This window comes from Bos taurus, chromosome 2, assembly GCF_002263795.3.
Source record: "Bos taurus isolate L1 Dominette 01449 registration number 42190680 breed Hereford chromosome 2, ARS-UCD2.0, whole genome shotgun sequence".
Taxonomy (NCBI): Eukaryota; Metazoa; Chordata; class Mammalia; order Artiodactyla; family Bovidae; genus Bos; species Bos taurus.
This window is the reverse complement of record NC_037329.1, coordinates 51,895,081-51,910,115: the sequence shown is the minus strand read 5'-3', so window position 1 is coordinate 51,910,115 and position 15,035 is coordinate 51,895,081. Positions and strand designations below refer to the sequence as shown.

Sequence of the window (15,035 nt, the reverse complement as noted above, 5' to 3'; positions counted from 1 at the left end):
GTCCATGAGGAAGCACTGTTAAATTAAGAGATTCTCCTAATTCAATTCTCCCTCCAGTTCCTCTTCTTTCCTTGAAATTAACATCCAATTGCTGTTTTTTTTCCCCCTCATTTTAAACCTCTCTCTTGTTCACAAGTTGTTTTTTTTTTAAAAGATCTCTCTCTTCTCTCCAGATGCTTTTCTCTCTTCTCTGCTCTCTGCCCTCTCACCCCAGCCCACTCCCTTTAGCCTGGATCCATCCAGTCCTACCTCTTGACAAAGCTAATTTCTTCTTCTCAGTTTGGCTACTAAATCTTACACTGAGCCCTAAACAGGCTACTTGCGATGCCTCTGGATATCCATAATGCATCTCCAAACACTCTAAATGCCACCACTCCTTAATTCACTGATTTTTAGCCAGAAGCAGGGAGGGAGGGAAATATCAGTGCCTTACTTGAAAGCTATTGTCTTCCACTGGTTTTCATTAAGGGGATGGGTGAATTAAATGTAATACTTCTCAGGTTTTCTTGAATTGGTTTCTGGAAGTGTGTGTCTTTACCCAGCCACATTCAGGCAGCAGAATGAAAAGTGGTGAGGGAAAGCGACAGGGGTGTTGAAAGTCTCTAAGTGGGAACCTATAATTTCTAGAAAGAAATAGTTCTGCAAACAGGAGATGTGATTACATAGGCTTAATTAACAGTTCAAAGTATTGGGGAGGACTTATCAAGGTAGGATGCATGCTTCTTGTTCTTTAATGAGTAAATGACCCCTTCCAGTGCATGAGCACACATCAGAAGCACATGGCGATGAAGAAGTGCTGTGGTGGGAGATCTGATCAAAGTTTCTCAAAACCGACTCCAAGTATTTGATGAAGATTAACATGGAGACGATTTACCAAACAAATACAGCATAAAGAGCCAAGAGACCTTCTAAGGGACTTCAAGGCTCCAGCTTGCCCACATAAAGAATATCATTCAACAGAAAGAAAACAAAGACAAGAATAAATATCTAAGAGCACTGAGTCTGTAGAACAACTGAACTGCCGATTGATGACTTTTCTGTTCTTTTTTTAATATATACATTAGAAGATGCTTTCAGTTTTTAAAAGCAAACAAAGCCATGAGTTTGATCTGGGTCCTAACTGTGTAACTCTTTTAAGTGTTCTAAAAGATGTCTGGACCAGAATTGGTTAATTAGCGCTTTGTGTTGCACTATGTTACATATGACCTAACCAGAGATAAAAAGGTTTAAAGGTCTCTTGTAACCCTGCAATGCCATTTGTAACACAAAAATAACCCCCTTTCATTACTAGCATGCCACTGTAGCACGCAGGTTATTTTTTCCCTTCACTGCAATAAGGGCAGCTTTCGCATCAGAAGAATTCTTGGCAAATTAATGCGCTACCTCTTGGGCTAATTAAATTAGAAAGGATCAAAAATACAGAGCGGCTTTTGTGGTGGACACAATGTCGTGCTTCATGCGTCTTGCTCAGAGAGGAATTTCTGCCATTTAGCCCCTTGCCTCTAGCAGTGTTCTGGACTCTCTAACACAGTCAAGTTCCTAATTTGCCTCAATGAGAGAGAATTATTAACTGATAATAAGAAAAGGAGCATTCACAGCTCCAGGCTGGGCTGTGTGGAAAAGGGTGATCTACCCAGCACCTGAAGCGCATGCAATTTTTATTAATTCCTGCCTAAAACAATGCATTCAGGAGTAAAATTGCTGTGCAGATGACAAAAACAATTACGCCTTTGATTCGTTCATTCTAAAAATGTGAACTACTTTAGTTCAAATATAACCAGATTAAACAACTAAAGCGGTCGCTCACCTCTCTTTAAATCCAGTTTGGATTGCAGCAAGCGTGTTTTATGTCGAGCATTTGCCACTGCCACTTAAACTGATTGTTCCTATTGAAATCGCTGAGTGCACAAGTGATTTTGACAATAATTAATATTGTTCTCTCTATATTGTGGTCTTTTGTTTGAAGATGACACTGATGACGGTGTTGCTATCTTTATGGGCATTAATCCCAGAAAGAGAGATTCGGCAACCGTAGGCTTCAGCAATCAATCCTTGAATGACTGTGTGCTTCCTTAGACCTCGGTGTTTTGTTGCTGCTTGTAGAGTCTTTTGTTTGTAAGTCTGTCAGTTTGTTTCTCAGGTATCACGGAAGCTTTGATCAAAACAGATACCTCACTTCTACTTGCCAAAACTTAACTAACAGCCTGTTGCTTTCCTGGATATGATTTCACAACCGCCAGAGTTTGTTCAATTGGTATTTGTAGAGTTTCTTCTGCTGTTCTTTTGAAGATGACTTATGTTAGTGAATTTTTCTGTCTTCCAGGTTTCACACATCTACAATCACAGAGCTTGGACTAGCCTACATATGTAACAATGTTAAACTGAGTGCATGTCTTTGTATATGAAGAAGGAACCTAAGTGTGTTTGTAAAAAAAAAAAAAAATGATTGAAAGAAGTGTTGCCTGTTGTGCCAGAACCATACTTATTCTTATGTAAATCCTTGGCTTGGTTATAATTTTTGTTGATTCAAACCATTTGTCAAGATGAAAAAGTCTCATCATGCTATTGTGTGGTATGTGTGTGTTGTTCATTCTTGAGCTTCCTTCAGTTGTAACAGAAATTAGTGATTGTGCTTGGATATTCTTTTTGCATCTTTGACTTTTTAAAAGATTTTCATAGTATATATAAATGCAAAAGCAGATCTTGATCTGCTTCAATACTTCCATGGTGAATTGTTGTTTTTAAACTATGTTCAAAAATTCCCTTCCATGCTACTCTCTCAATTCCTCCCATCCTCTCATTCTCCCACTGGGTCCACAGTCTGTTCTCTAAGTCTGTGTCTTCCTTGCTGCCCTGCAAACAAGTTGGTCAGTACCATCTTTCTAGATTCCGTATTAGTTCAGTTCAGTCGCTCAGTCGTGTCCAACTCTTTGCGACCCCATGAATCGCATCACGCCAGGCCTCCCTGGTTCCAAATAGGAAAAGGAGTATGTCAAGGCTGTATATTGTCACCCTGCTCATTTAACTTATATGCAGAGTACATCATGAGAGACGCTGGGCTGGAAGAAGCACAAGCTGGAATCAAGATTGCCGGGAGATTCCATATACATGTGTAAAATAGATAGCCAGTGGGAGTTTGACCTGTGACACAGGGAGCTCAACCCAGTACTCTGTGACAACCTAGAGGAGTGGGATGGGGTTGGAGGTGGGAGGGACATTCAAGAGGGAGGGAACATATGGATACCTATGGCTGATTCTTGTTGATGTATGGTACTAACATAATATTAGGATGCAGGATATCCTAATATCCATAATAGGATAAAGCAATTATCCTCCAATAAAAAATTAAAAAAAAATCCCTTTCTTGTGTGTAGCCTGGATTCATCTACAGTTCACTGGTTAAAAATTCAAGAACCATTTGTGATCTTTGCAATATGTTAAACCAGTGATTTTTCTGAAATCCAGACAATATTCAAATGTCATTTTCAAATTTCCTGTTTCAATCCCCAAACATAATGAGCAACAAATTTGTTCTCTTTGAGTCTGTTACCTTGCCTCCCCCCCATCTTTCTTTGAGTGCTAGAAAATCTTTCTAAACTAGTATTACCCATTTTGATCTCATTACTACTCATATGACTGTGTACTAGTAGCCTTAGGAAATCAAACTTCTTTCACTTTAATTCATACTTCCTCTTTCAATATTCATCTCAAGTACTACTGACAAAAGTTTTCTTGGATTATTTCATGTCATACTCATAACATCTTCCCTTCAATATAATTTAATTCACAAAATGAAAAGATTTGTGATTGTTACATGCTAAGAATCTTTGGTGTGGTCACTGTAATTTTCATGCATGATATTTTAATTACTTGATAATTTATATCATGTAGCATGTTTTCTTTTATTGCCCTTAGCGTCTAGCTTGGCATACTCTAAATATTCAATGAATTCTTTTGTTTTGCCAAATGATTTCTTTTTATGGGTACCAGGAATCAGTTTTATCAATAGTGCTATATGTTTGTGTAAAAGAAAAGATGTATAGAGTCTTATCTTATGGAGCTATGAACTAGCTTCTAAAGTGAGAATACAAGGAGAAGATTGTGTTAGACAAAATTACCTTAAGAATTCTTTCTTAGGAAGCTGCCGTATTGGAGACCAATGGATTCTATTTCCTCAGTATGTCCAAAACAGCAAGATTTTTCTCCAGTAATGGAATATATAACTTTTTTTTGTTTGAATATAAATAAATAAATGGCTAGCATTTAAGGTCCGTATTTTAGAAAATAATGGTTTTCTGAGTCACCCTCAGAGCTGGAAGTTGTTTAATATATGAAAGACACATGAGAACTGAGATTGGCTAAAGGAAGAGAGGCCTCATGTCTCTTATTTCATGCTCATTCTGTAGAAACAGCTGGCAGGATTGCCTTGATACATAAATAAATCTTTCTTCATTTATTCATTTATATTTTTGGTCAAGTTATGTGTAGTTGTGATACCATTATTTCAATGTACATTATAATGTGCCTCCATTGTGCAATTTCTCTCTTATTCCAGACAAAATGCTTCCTGATACACATTTTGAAGCTGTGTTCAGTGCAAGGACCTGGCTTGTAAAGGCAATCTTGAGGCTCTTCTTTGAATGTTAAATCTACTTTGCCCCATTTTGTCTTCATTATGACCAACTTAGTACAGTGGTCAAGGTGTAATTGATGTGTAATTCTTCATATGGAAAATATGTCACTCTTTTATTTCATTTTTAAATTTTTAATTGGAATATAGTTGCTTTACAATGTTGTGTTAGTTTCTTCTGTACAGCAAAGTGAATCAGCCACACACACACATACACATATATATGTATATGTAAGGTTTCCCTGGTCGCTCAGCCAGTGAAGAATCTGCTTACAATATAGGAGACCTGGATTTGATTCCTGGGTCAGGAAGATACCTTGGAGAAGGGAATGGCCAACCTAAGAATTCCCATCCAGTATTCTTTTCTGTATAATTCTATGGGCAGAGAAGCCTGACAGCTACAGTCCAAGGGGTCACAAGGAGTCTGACATGACTGAGCAATTAACACACACACACACACACACATATACAGTCCCTATCTTTTGGATTTCCTTCCCATTTAGATCACCACAAAGCATCGAATAGAGTTCCCTGTGCTTTACAGTTGGATCTCCTCAGTTGTCTAGTTTATATACATGAGAAATGCTGGACTGGATGAAGCACAAGCTGGAGTCAAGATTGCCAGGAGGAATATCAATAACCTCAGATATGCAGGTGACACCATCCTTATGGCAGAAAGCAAAGAAGAACTAAAGAGCCTCTTGATGAAAGTGAAAGAGGAGAGTGAAAAAGCTGGCTTAAAACTCAACATTCAGAAAACTAATATCATGGCATCTGGTCCCATCACTTCATGGCAAATAGATGGGGAAACAGTGGAAATAGTGACAGACTTTATTTTTGGGGGGCTCCAAAATCACTGCAGATTGTGGCTGCAGCCTGAAATTAAAAGATGCTTGTTCCTTGAAAGAAAAGTTATGACCAACCTAGACAGCTTATTAAAAAGCAGAGACGTTACCTTGCCAACAAAAGTCTGTCTAGTCAAAGCTATGGTTTTTCCAGTGGTCAGGTATGGATGTGAGTGTTGGACTATAAAGAAAGCTGAGCGCTGAAGAATTGATGCTTTTGAACTGTGGCATTGGAGAAGACTCCCGAGAGTCCCTTGGACTGCAAGGAGATCCAACCAGTCCTTCCTAAAGGAAATCAGTCCTGAATATTTGTTGGAAGGACTTATGCTGAAGCTGAAACTCCAATACTTTGGCCACCTGATGTGAAGAACTGACTCAATGGAAAAAACTCTGAAGCTGGGAAAGATTGAAGGCAGGAGGAGAAGGGGATGACAAAGGATGAGATTGTTGGATGGCATCACCGACTCAATGGACATGAGTTTTAGTCAAGTCTGGTAGTTGGTGATGGACAGGGAGGCCTGGTGTGCTGCAGTCCATGGGGTTACAAAGAGTTGGATACAACTGAGTGACTGAACTGAACTGAACATATGCCAATTCCGGTCTCTCCATCAATCCCATACCCTCCTTCCCCTACTTTGTATCTATACATTTGTTCTCTATATCTAGAAAAATGATGTAGATGAACTTATTTGCAAAGTAGAAATAAATATGTTACTCTTTTAAATCCCAGTGTTGTCAAAAAAGTGTAGTTTAGTGAGAAATATATCTGCAGGACCATAAAAATCATTAAGGAGATTTTCACTGTTTTCAAGGAGTCCTGTAGAATTTTCTTATTGTTCTGAGATAAACAAACAAACTGAACAAAACAAAACAGGTACGTGGTCAACTTCCTTGCTTCATGCTGAACTCTCCCAACGTTGTCATTAGTATTTGTCTTAACTCACAAAAAGCTAGCATCCTAAAAGTCTGGAAAAGCCTCAGGGAGGGAGAGATCACATATGCTTCCTAGGAGGCCTTATCTTTAGAAGAGAGATTTTAAGGTATGGATTTTCAGAATTATATGGCATTGTTTCCTGAAGATTATTTTCACTGTTATGGGTCCCTAAGATGACACTGATTCTAATAAATAGATGGTCTCAGGACAAACTATTCTACTTTTTTTTTAAATAAAAAGCTTTTTTAGCAAACATATTTTACAATGGTTCAAATTTATCTAAGTTTCTCTTCTTCACACAGTGATTGCTGGTGAAGCACACACACTTTTACCCATTAAACACTTTTCACAATGGAATGCACATTCTTTCATAAATTTTAACATTAGGTAGGTGGACTGCATAAAAGATGCCAGTTCTTCTCAAAATGACAGTTGTAACATTTTAAAGTCTACAATCTAGTCTTGATCTTCTCTACTTTTAAGATTTTACTTTCCCTGGACATACATTGGACCCAGAGAAACAGAACATGCCTATTTTCTTTCTAATATGAGAGTGCTGTGTTTGAAAGTATCATCTGTATGTGCTTTATTTTTATTTCAACCATACGTGCTTTTATAAGTATTTGAAAAGAAAATATTTTAAAGATTTGAAATAGAAAGAAGGGAATATATGTGAGTTACAGCAGCCCCAGGGTAACAGTATCTCACACACTAATGATTCATATGGAGTTTATGTGTCTATTTATGCTGTCATTTATTTGGGGGAGGGGTTTCTAGAGAAAGAAAGCAGTGTACAGAATATTCCCAAATACCAGTGGTTTCTGAAGGAAAAAAAAAAAAAAAAAAGGACACCCTGAGCATTATCCTTATTTAATTAGGAGCAATCATTACATAATTATTCACATTAATTCAGTTTCTTATAACAGTCTTACACTTATTGGCACTTCCTCTTTTTTTCCCCTTTGTTCTAAAAGAAAGGAGGCGTGTTCTGTATTATTTGAAGGGGAAAAAGGTTTATCTTCTGATGAAATTATATAAAAATATTCACATTTAGGGGCCTGGAGTCATGTGGTGTCTGATTTTATATATGATCTAGGACTTTTATACAATTATTCCACACTTAAATAAGTAACAGTATCTTTAAAAGAAGCCAGAAAACTTGAACTCAGATCTCTCTCATAAATGTAGGATTTAGAGTCTAGATTCTGACTTGGAGAAAATGAGTGCAACATCTAAGAGCTATGTGTGATGATAACAAAAGAGTAGTTATATGGGGACACTCTTAGTGAAGCCAGAACTCCTATAAATGACTGAAGGTTGTTAAGAATGGATGGAACATAATTAAGTCAGCACACCAACAAGATATTTTTACTTCTTTACAAATTACTTGTTCATGTAGATTACCCAGAAAATTAGCTTTCTGAAAGATGTTATAAAACAGTTGTTTCTATTTCTATATGTCTTAATAAAGTCCAGAAAACAATTACACTAAGAAGCACATAGACTGATTTGCATCATCATCACAAACCTAAAAGAAAGGGCAGATGAGTCTGAAAAAATGTTCAGAAGTCATTCCCTTTTCTGTGGTGTGTGTGCATTGACATACCAGAAGGAGTGAAAGGAGCAAACATTAAGGAAATTAATTGAAAAATTATTAGTTCTTACCGTGCAGGGGCAAGAGTAAATTAAAGCAGATCCACATTGGAAAGTTTCCTTTCTACTTTTACCCACACATCCATTTCTTTGCCTTTTGCAGTTAACTAGAAAAGAAAGAGAAAACTATTTCCAGGTGTCTTCACTCAGTCTCTCAGCTTCAGAAATATCAGTGAATGACTTTACTACTGAAAGGGGGCAGAGAAAGAGGATATCATCTCTTCTGATCCTCTGTTACAAATATAGTACAAAATGGTGTAAAATAGTTCTATTGAGTTCCAGATTTGTGACTACAAAAAAAATTGAGTATTTCTTTTTCTCTTTGCTTGAAAATCAAGTCCACCCTGTCTCGACCACATAAATAGAACAATTTTCCTCTGTGAACTGCTTGATGAGGCTGTGGCCAGATTCATATAAATGTCATAAAAACAGAGTACAGAATGGATTATTTTATGATTAAGATCTGTATGGATCTTTGTATGAATGCGACGTGCTTTGGCAGGGTTCTGCCGCACGCACACTACTTTTAGTGTGTGTGGTGGAAAAAATGGCCTGCCACACTGTCACTTTAATGTCTTTCTGAAAAGGAATAAAAGTCACTGGGCTCTACCAGAGGCTACAGCGATCATACAAAGGTTGGTCTGCGAGCCAGTACAGTGTGTGTTCTATTTCCCATTGTGATAATAATGAGATTCAATAAAACGCCACACTATTTCTCAGCACTTTGTCATTAAATGCCATGTTGACATCCAGTAGTAATCACAAGGTAAAATTTTCCTGTTCTCTTATGTAAAAAGATTTATTTTTCTCACTGTGTATTTGATCGCATCAATGAGCTGATATCTTTCTGTATCTTACTCTTTCTCTCTTCTGTTCAGCTCTTTTAGGGGAGAGAGAGGCTTCATTCAGATTTAATTTTTTGAAACATCAGACAAGCTGCTATCAGCACGTGGATGCCAAGATGGCCCTTGAATAAAGAATTGTGGTTTAAGAATTTCAACCAAAGGATTAATGTATTAAAGTGAATAATAGCATCCAGGCAGTAGCAAAGATGATGATCAGAGCTGGTGAAAGAGAGATTATTGATCATCTGGCTCTATCAGTCACAAACAGGGAGGAGGAAAACAAAAGAGAGGGAAAGGAGATTAAAGAAAACGAAATATGGTTTAGTAATGCCAGTTGATTCTGCTGCTAATTATATATCCTTGGCAAGAAGCCTTTGGTTGTACAGTAACACTTCACTTATCTGGTGGTCTGATTTCCAGCAATCCTTACCACTCAGAACACAAGTGAGATCCTGGAACTGTACTTTACAAAGCTTTGACTGTGTAAAAGTAACTTTCTTTATTGGAGATGTTCAACTATCTCCTAGAAAGTTCATTGAATTGATTTTATATACACTTAATTTTAAATGGGTATACATTTAAGATTGCTTATTTAATATTTTTGGTTGTCTGGATATTTTAAGGCCACTTTAAGTTGTTACTCAGGTTTTCAAGGAGGTAAGTGATAGGGAAAGTCCAAAAAGTTTTGGGAAGGGGGAAGGATGCCCAAGTTAGCAGGCTGTAAAACACAAATAACCATTTTTTGAAAGACAACAGTAAGTACTGTAGGAGAGAAACTGCTAAACTATCGTGATCACTTACAAGAGGGAAAGATAGTTTAGAACTGTGGAACTCAGGGAAGTCTTCATGGAGATAGGTCACTGATACTGGTCCTGGTAGGACATCTAGGATTTGAAAATGTAGGAATTGGAGGATAGAGATTTGGGAAGGTGTGGAATAAAAAGAGGAAGGCAGGAATATTTAATAGAGTTGTTAATGAAGTGCTAAGACTAGCCCAATTTGGTTAAAGTATAAGATGAATCTATGTGAGTTGTAGAAAATGAGTTGAAATAATATGGACCAGGTATTTGGTATTGAATACCAAATTAAGGTACTGTGAATACAGAATAAGTTATTGTGAATAGCATCCAGGCAATAGCTAAAATGATGTTCTGAGTTGGTGAAAAAGAGGTTGTTGAAGGAAAACAAAAGAGATTTCATTGTAGGCAATTGGAACAACTTCAAGTGCTCAGTTAGGGGTAATAAGATGTCAGAGTTGTGCTGTAGGAGATGGTAGCAAGACTTTTGGCTTGTTTGACTCTATAAGTAGTGGTCTCGTTACCAAAGTGGGAAACACCAGAGGAAAAGCATATTGTAAGAGTGGAGACAGTGGTATATTTTGCATGGTGAATGCAATGTTTGAGCTTATGAACTGCCAGTAGATGGCTAGCCTGCTGTGGGAGATCATGAGATGGGGAGACTGGAGAGAGATATGAAGACAAGGAAAAGGCAATTCAAAGGTAAAGATTATAGTTCAAACACTGGATGGGGTTATAAGGTATAGAAAGGTAAACAACGAAACAATCAGGAATATGGATAGATCTTTAGAATCCATATTAATGGGAGAAGAGTCATGGAGGAGTTTGAGAAGTGACAAAGGATATAGCAATGAGAAAAGAGGCCTATCATAGACTGTAGCATCGTGGAAAATGGAAAATGAAGCAGTGTAGAGGAAGAGCAAAAAGAATGTACATTGAGTATCAATGATAGATCAGATCTGAATGTACACAATATTATTTAGTCTTCCCAGGCAGACTGTTAGAGATATATTCTTACATTAATTGTACAAAGGAAGAAACTGATGTTCAGAGAGATAAGGTAGAATGACCAAGGTTACACAGCTGGCAAGCAGCTGAGCAGCAGTTTGTGCTCAGGTCTGTTCAGCTCAAAGTCCATGCTTTTGCACAGTTCAATGCTGCCAACAGGTTGAAGCACATGGAAAGGAGAAAGAGCTGTTTGATTTGTCAACCTTCAGCAGAGTCGTGAGAGTAGAAGTCATATTTTAAAGGACAAGAAATAAGTGGGTGACTATGTATAACTGATCAGAAATGTGTATCAGTTCAGTTCGGTTCGGTTCAGTTGCTCAGTTGTGTCTGATTCTTTGCGACCCCATGATTTGCAGCCCACCAGGCCTCCCTGTCCATCACCAACTCCCGGAGTTGACTCAGATTCATGTCCATCGAGTCAGTGATGCCATCCAGCCATCTCATCCTCTGTCGTCCCCTTCTCCTCCTGCCCCCAATCCCTCCCAGTGCTCAGCTTTCTTTATAGTCCAACTCTCACATCCATACACAACCACTGAAAAAACCACAGTCTTGACTAGATGGACATTTGTTGGCAAAGTAATCTCTGCTTTTTAATATGCTGTCTAGGTTGGTCATAACTTTTCTTCCAAGGAGTAAGCATCTTTTAATTTCATGGCTGCAGTCACCATCTGCAGTGATTTTGGAGCCCCCCAAAATAAAGTCTGACACTGTTTCCACTGTTTCCCCATCTATTCCCATGAAGTGATGGGACCGGATGCCATGATCTTCGTTTTCTGAATGTTGAGCTTTAAGCCAACTTTTTCACTCTCCTCTTTCACTTTCATCAAGAGGCTTTTGAGTTCCTCTTCACTTTCTGCCATAAGGGTGGTGTCACCTGCATATCTGAGGTTATTGATATTTCTCCCAGCAATCTTGATTCCAGCTTGTGCTTCTTCCAGTCCAGTGTTTCTCATGATGTACTCTGCGTATAAGTTAAATAAGAAGGGTAACAATATACAGCCTTGACGTACACCTTTTCCTTTTTGGAACCAGTCTATTGTTCCATGTCCAGTTCTAACTGTTGCTTCCTGACCTGCATACAGATTTCTCAAGAGGCAGGTCAGGTGGTCTGGTATTCTCATCTCTTTCAGAATTTTCCACAGCTTGTTGTGATCTACACATTCAAAGGCTTTGACATAATCAATAAAGCAGAAATAGATATTTTTTTGGAACTCTCTTGCTTTTTGCATGATCCAGCAGATATTGGCAATTTGATCTCTGGTTCCTCTGCCTTTTCTAAAACCAGCTTGAACATCAGGAAGTTCACGGTTCACATATTGCTGAAGCCTGGCTTGGAGAATTTTGAGCATTACTATACTAGCATGTGAGATGAGTGCAATTGTGCGGTAGTTTGAGCATTCTTTGGCATTGCCCTTCTTTGGGATTGGAATGAAAACTGACCTTTTCCAGTCCTGTGGCCACTGCTGAGTTTTCCAAATTTGCTGGCATATTGAGTGCAGCACTTTCACAGCATCATCTTTCAGGATTTGAAATAGCTCAACTGGAATTCCATCACCTCCACTAGCTTTGTTCGTAGTGATGCTTTCTAAGGCCCACTTAACTTCACATTCCAGGACGTCTGCCTCTAGGTCAGTGATCACACCATCGTGATTATCTGGGTCGTGAAGATCTTTTTTGTACGGTTCTTCTGTGTATTACATACACACACACACCATATATATATATATATATATATATATATACATTATACATATATATATATTCCATTTAAAAAATATTCTTTTCCAATATACTTCATTATAGGATATTAAATATAGTCCTCTGTGCTATATAGTAAGACTTTGTTGTTTATCCAGCCTGTATATAATAGGTTATAATTGCTAATCTCAATCTCCCAGTCCATCACTCCCCCAGTCCCCTCCCCCTTGGCAGTCATCAGTCTATTCTCTATGTGTGTTTCTGTTTCATAGATGTCATGTTTTAGATTCCACATATAAGTGATATCATATGGTATTTGTCTTCCTCTTTCTGACTCACTTCGCTTAGTATGATGATCTCTAGTTGCATCTATGTTGCTATAAATAACATTATTTCATTCTTTTTTATGGCTAAGTAGTGCTCCACTCTATATGTACCACATCTTATTTATCCGTTCATTTGTTGACATTTAAGTGGTTTCCATGTCTTGGCTATTGTGAATAGTGCTGCTATGAAATTTGGGGTGTGGACATCTTTTTGAATTATTGTTTTGTTTGGCTATATGCCAGGAATGCAGTTGCTGGTCCATATGGTAGTTCTATGTTTAGTTTTCTGAGGGACCTCCATACTATTTTCCACAGTGGCTGCACCAACTTACATTCCCACCAATAATGTAGTAATGTTCCCTTTTCTCCAAATCTTCTCAAGCATTTGCTATTTGTAGATTTTTATTTATTTATTTATTTTTAATTTTATTTTATTTTTAAACTTTACATAATTGTATTAGTTTTGCCAAATATCACCTCATTGTAGTCTTAATTTGCATCTATCTAATACTTAGCAATGTTGAGCATCTTTTCATGTGCCTATTGACCATCTGTATGTCTTCTTTGGAACCATGTCTATTAAGGTCTTCTGACCCAAGTTGTCTTGAGAAAAAAAAGGGAATAATCTGATATTATCCATGAATATATTTAACAGAAGCCTTTGTTATGCATGTGCTACGGAAAAGAACTAGACCTAAGAATGTGAACTTAGTGTTTTGTGTGTGATTAATATTATTTGTGAGGCAGACTACTTTGCCATCTTCGGCCACCTTTAGCTTTCTATGTGTAGAAGGCATAAACTCTGGGCAGTCAAGACCAAGGTGGAGAAAAGCTTTTTCATAACAGCTTATTTTCATACAAAAGACAAACAAACAGATCTATAGTTGTATAGAAAAAAATCCATTTTGTTTAGTCATTACTGTTTTAATTTTAAGGGATAAATACTTTTAGTACATTTAATAACTTAGATTATAAGAAAAGTTCTTGTATAAAAGCAGTGTCTTCCTCATCTTTCTCACCTAAGAGAAAAAGTAACTTTTGTGTTCTTGTGATAGAATAACTTTGGTAGATTTTGTCATCTCTTTATATCATGTCTGTACAAAATTGTCAGAAATCTTGTCTTCATAGTGTTCTCTATAAGCTATTCTCCTTCCTAATTTTTCTTGTACTTTTCCCCATTCACCCATGTATTTATAGTTTATCTTAGTAGGATTCAGGCTATGGTCTATGATAATGTAGTCTCTCTCTCTCTTTCCCTCATTTTACTTTATTTTATTGATACATTATCATTTCTTATTAGCATCTCTACTTCTGGATAAAGAAAGATTAAATATTGTGTTTTGTTAGAGCAGTACATGCTACTAGGGGTTGAAAAATGGAAAGATATGTGTGTAACAATGGTTTCACACCTGGTATTACTAAGAAAGTGAAAATGAAAGTCACTCAGTTGTGTCTGACTCTTTGCAACCACACAGACTATACAGTCCGTGGAATTCTCCAGGCCAGAATACTGAGTGGGTAGCCTTTCCCTTCTCCAGGAGATGTTCCCCGCCCAGGAATCGAACCCAGGTCTCTTGCATAGCAGGTGGTTTCTTTACCAGCTGAGCCACCAGGGAAGCCAGTGTTACTAAGAAGGCACCTATAGAGAATGTTTTGTTTTTGACACATTAAATATTAAATAAATAATTTCTACTTCTCACTGGTAGCTCAATTCTAATAACAATGCAAAATATGTGAACAATTTATTTTTTAATCATACAATAATAGTCATGTAGTCTACAATACCAATAATCACAGGTTTGTCAACTTACTGGAAATGATAATGATAACTTTGTTTAAGGCTGCATTAAGGGGAGTAAGCGCTTGACCTGATGAGCCTCGTGTAGTTGTTCAACTCTTATTAGCACTGCTAAACTGTTAGGACTCTGTGAAGATTCATACATAGAATTGAGATTGAAAGCACCCACAAATCTGATGTTAAGAAAACTATCTGCTATTTTATAGGAAGTGTAACAGTATTTTTGTTAACCCAATATTTTATGAAAAATATAATTTTTGTCATTAACATCATTCTTTACCACCAAAAACGCTTTAACAAAATCAACCAAGACTTTATAGATTTGCTTCCAGTCATATAGGAGAAGATTCAGAGGCCAACACTGACTTATAAAAGTAACAATAATCTAACAGTGAATCCCCAAAATAGCAATGACATTTTAATTTATTTTATGAAATTGTATGCTTTATAACCTTTGCTATTTCAGTCTCTGATAAGGTTAGACCCCCTTCACCCAGCCAA

General features: G+C 37.3%; 1 long non-coding RNA gene across 3 annotated transcripts in view; it reads left to right on the top strand.

The window, feature by feature from the left end:
* The window catches only part of LOC132343016 (uncharacterized), a 372,811-nt gene that overhangs the window by 162,655 nt on the left and 195,121 nt on the right, over positions 1-15,035 (top strand). The window lies entirely within an intron of this gene.